Source organism: Triticum aestivum, chromosome 7A, assembly GCF_018294505.1.
Source record: "Triticum aestivum cultivar Chinese Spring chromosome 7A, IWGSC CS RefSeq v2.1, whole genome shotgun sequence".
In the NCBI taxonomy this organism is placed as follows: Eukaryota; Viridiplantae; Streptophyta; class Magnoliopsida; order Poales; family Poaceae; genus Triticum; species Triticum aestivum.
This window is the reverse complement of record NC_057812.1, coordinates 16,568,853-16,573,705: the sequence shown is the minus strand read 5'-3', so window position 1 is coordinate 16,573,705 and position 4,853 is coordinate 16,568,853.

Genomic DNA, 4,853 nt, shown 5'->3' with positions numbered 1-4,853 from the left:
GCGGCGGGAGCGGGGGAGGGCGGCGGCGGCGGGAGCGGGGGAGGGCGGCGGCGGCGGAGGGAAACCCTAGCGGGCTCCGTTTTTTCTCTTTTCACCTGGATATTTCCTTCTCCCGGTTATAACGCCGGCCAGGCCTAGTCTAGCCATGGCCCATGGTACACCTTCGCATCGCTTAAAAACAACTATTTTGAACACAGACCTGAAAATATTCCCCTCTAGTTAGGGTTTTTCTCTCCTCCCGGCGGCGCCTAGGCATTGACGTGGAGATCGCGATCCCCTGCGTCTCTCAGACCACCGATCGCCGGCGGCTTAGGCTTGCTGGCGTGCGTGAGTGCTGGGTGACCTGGCTTGGGTCCTCCCGCCCGCGGAAACCGTCTTCTCGGGCAAGAGATCTGATGGAAGGCTCAACGTCGGCTTCAGCCGCAGCGATGAGCGAGATGGAGGCTATGATGAAGGAACTAGGCCTGAAAGAAGATGATCTGGAGGACATCATGGTTCAGGACGGTGATATTCCAGAGGAAGTAGCGCGTTGGATGGCGATCGCGCGGGTTCACACGGACAAGCCGTACAGCCAGTACTGGTTCTTTCACAACATGTGGGTGGCATGGGATCTAGCGCAAGAGGTCAAGTTCCGTCCGCTAGAAGAAAACCTCTATACCTTGCAATTCTCCTGCCCGGGAGATTGGGAGAGAGTCATGGGCGATGGCCCTTGGACCTTCAAAGGGAAAGCGGTCGTGATCGAGCCCTATGATGGTTTCACTAGGCTATCGTCCATTGTTCTTGATAAAATTGAGATGTGGATTCCGATTCATGATCTCCCTGAATTGTTCTTCCACCTGATTAAATTGCTAGCTGCTACGGTGGGTGATTTCATATTTGCTGAGCCCAAATCCCAGGACTTTGAGGGTAACTTTTTTAGGGTTCGGGTGAAGGTGGACGTCACAAAGCCGCTCAAGAACGCTGTCTCGCTGGTGATCAGGAAGAAGAGAGAGATTTACAGAGTGAAATATGAAAGGCTCCTAGATTGGTGTGCTATATGTGGATTGCTAGGCCATCCGTTCAAAGAATGCGGCGATGGGGTTCACCCCCCATCAGCGCTAGTGTTCAAAAACCTGAAAGCAGATTGGTTTAGGGGACCAGGTCGCGAACCAGGAGAGGCAAGAGGCTCGGAAGGTGGACGAGGGCGAGGCAATGGCCGTGCAGGACACGTAGGGCGTGGTTTCGGTCAAACACATCTAGATAAATATGACCCTGCTACTGATCCGGATACAGAGATGGAAGAAGGAGAAGTGAATCGCAACAGAGGTGCCCTTGCAAATGCGCTCTTGCTTACTGCTCCAGGAGCCAACCCATCATCTTCGATGGAACCTCAAACACTTGCCACAGAAACTGTTCCACAGAGCCCTTCGTCGAAGCAAGAAACCAAAAGAACGAAGACCAACCCACCTCAGTTGAAGAAGAACCAAGTGAAGAACAAACCCTCAAACACCCAAAACAGCGCGCAATCGGCGGGCCCTATCAACGGGTCGCGCCTGGCGCAATGAGTTGCCTAGTTTGGAACTGTCGTGGGGCTGGCAGACCCGGGACAGTTCGAGAGCTTCGAGATCTTTCGAAGCAACTTGCCCCCTCTATTGTATGCATCCTTGAAACTCAGTTAGAGGGCTCACGAGTTGAGAATCTGGTAGGAACTCTAGGTTATAATAAAAGCTTTGTTGTAAACAGCTCCGGCAGGAGTGGTGGACTAGGCATTTTTTGGAATGAGGAAATAAAGCTCGAGGTTATCAGTTATTCTGAGTATCACATAGACGTTTTGGTTGAACAGATGGTAGATATCAAAACCAAAATCACCTTTGTGTATGGTGAGGCCCAAACAAGCGAGCGGTACAAAACTTGGGACATGTTGCGTGGAATTGCAGGAATGAGCAACGATCCATGGATAGTCATTGGGGACTTTAACGAAGTACTTCATGCCCATGAGCACGATGGAATTGGCCAGCGAAGCCAAGAACAGATGCACGTATTCCGAGACGCTATTGACACGTGCGGTTTATCTGACATTGGTTATAAGGGACAGAGCTGGACCTTTGAGAAGAAGGTGGTGGGCGGCACATACACAAGGGTGCGGTTGGACAGGGGCGTGGCTAATCCCGCTTGGGTTCTGGCCTTCCCAGATGCTTCTCTGGAACACCTTACTGCTGCTACATCTGACCACGTACCTATGATGCTTAGGCTCCAAGCAATGCATGCATGCAGAAGGGGGCCACGACCGTTTAAATACGAAGTATGCTGGGAGCGCGACCCGATGCTGGAAACAGTGGTGCATGCGGGTTGGAACTAGGTGCAGGGGGATTCGGTGGAGCAGGTGAAGACAAAGCTACAAGCGCAGTCGGGTGACCTGGCTACCTGGGATCGACAACATTTTGGCAGCGTTCGTAGAGAGATAGCTGAATTAAAAAAGGAACTACAGGTGATGCACAAACTCCCAGGAAGATCCGGCCCCTCACGGCAGGAGACAAAAATATGTGACCGCTTGATTGAAATTTTTCACCGTGAGGAGATCTTGTGGAGGCAACGAGCCAGGGTTGACTGGCTCATGCATGGCGACAAAAACACCTATTTCTTCCACATGAGAGCGAGCAGGAGGCGACACAAAAACCAGATCAAATCGCTGCAGCTTGCTGACGGTCAGGTTACTGAAAACGTGGTGGAGATGGAAAATATGATGACTGCTTTCTACAAAGATTTGTACACGACAGAAGGGGTGGTGACATGGTACAGGTCCTCGAAACAGTACCATGCAAGGTAACGCACTAGTAGAAAAAGGTAACGTACACAAGGGTGCGGTTGGACAAGGGCGTGGCTAATCCCGCTTGGGTTCTGGCCTTCCCAGATGCTTCTCTGGAGCACCTTACTGCTGCTACATCTGACCACGTACCTATGATGCTTAGGCTCCAAGCAATGCATGCATGCAGAAGGGGGCCACGACCGTTTAGATACGAAGTATGCTGGGAGCGCAACCCGATGCTGGAAACAGTGGTGCATGCGGGTTGGAACCAGGTGCAGGGGGATTCGGTGGTGCAGGTGAAGACAAAGCTACAAGCGCTGTCGGGTGACCTAGCTACCTGGGATCGGCAACATTTTGGCAGCGTTCATAGAGAGATAGCTGAATTAAAAAAGGATACAGGTGATGCACGAACTCCCAGGAAGCTCCGGCCCCTCACGGCAGGAGACAAAAATATGTGACCGCTTGATTGAACTTTTTCACCGTGAGGAGATCTTGCGGAGGCAACGAGCCAGGGTTGACTGGCTCATGCATGGCGACAAAAACACCTATTTCTTCCACATGAGAGCGAGCAGGAGGCGACACAAAAACTAGATCAAATCGCTGCAGCTTGCTGACGGTCAGGTTACTGAAAACGTGGTGGAGATGGAAAATATGACAACTGCTTTCTACAAAGATTTGTACACGACAGAAGGGGTGGTGACATGGAACGGGTCCTCGAAACAGTACCATGCAAGGTAACGCACTAGTAGAAAAAGGGTCATTAGTCCCGGTTGGGAAGGGCCTTTTGTCCCGGTTTTGTGAACAGGGACTAAAGGATCGTTACTAATGCCCTGACCCTTTAGTCCCGGTTCAATCAGGAACCCACGTGGCCGCTGGCTAGAGCTCCACCAGCTCCACCTTTAGTCCCGGTTGGTAACATCAACCGGGACTAAAGGTAATTTTTTTTAAAAAAAAATTGAATTTTTTTCTCGATTTTCAAATTTCCGAATTATTTTATAATTTAATCTCTAATCACCCACCCCTCATCATTGCTCAATTTAACCTCTAATCTCTAATCACCCCTCATCATTCCGAATCATCTAACTTCCCGTCCGGTCACCCATCCCTCTCACTACTCCAGCCCGAGCACACTTAACTTTCAGGTTCTATTCTCCTTCGTTTCCAAGTCTGCACTTGTTGTTTTCCTGATAATAGTAAGATGCCAATCCTATTAGCCCTTCAGAGTTTAGCTTGAGCATGAAGTCACACATTTCACTGTTTGAGTTTGAAACTATTATTGTACAAACCAATAATTATTTAGTAACACTAATATTTCTTGAATAAATAGTTTGACAATAGTTTTACCAAAGTTTGACCAGATTTGACCAAAATTCAAAAAAAAACGAAACAATTATTTAGTAACACTAATATTTCTTAAATAAATAGTTTGACCATAGTTTGACCATTGTTACACCACAATTTGACCAGATTTGACAAAAATTCAGAAAAACCAAAATAATTATTTAGTAACACTAATATTCTTGAATAATTATTTAATAACACTAATATTTCTTGAATAAGTAGTTTGACCATACTTTGACCAGATTTAACGAAAATACAAAAAAAACTGAAATTTGAGCATAACTTTTTTCCTTTTAGAATTTGAGGATTCTAAAAATTTGCAAACAGGCCGTAGGCGGTCAAAATCGGAAGCGGATTTTTGTTCTGAACATTTTGATATATTATACGTTTTTTTTCGACATCGTATGCAAAAGTTATAGCCGTTTTACATTTTCCCTACATTTTTTGCAAAACATGTCCAAATTTCAGTTTTTAAATTTTCCTAACTAGTAGATGTAGTAATATAACTACCTCTCGAAGGATTTTATTTTTTGAAGTTTTTATCATTTTCTTTTGGTTTTTTCAAAACAAGAAAGGCGATCCAGGGGGGTAGAGTTTGAAAATGGGACCTTTAGTCCCAGTCTGAGACACAAACCGGAACTAAAGGGCATCGCACCCTTTAGTCCCGGTTCGTGTCTCAAACCGGGACTAGAGGTCTAATCTTTAGTCCCGGTTTGAGACACAAACC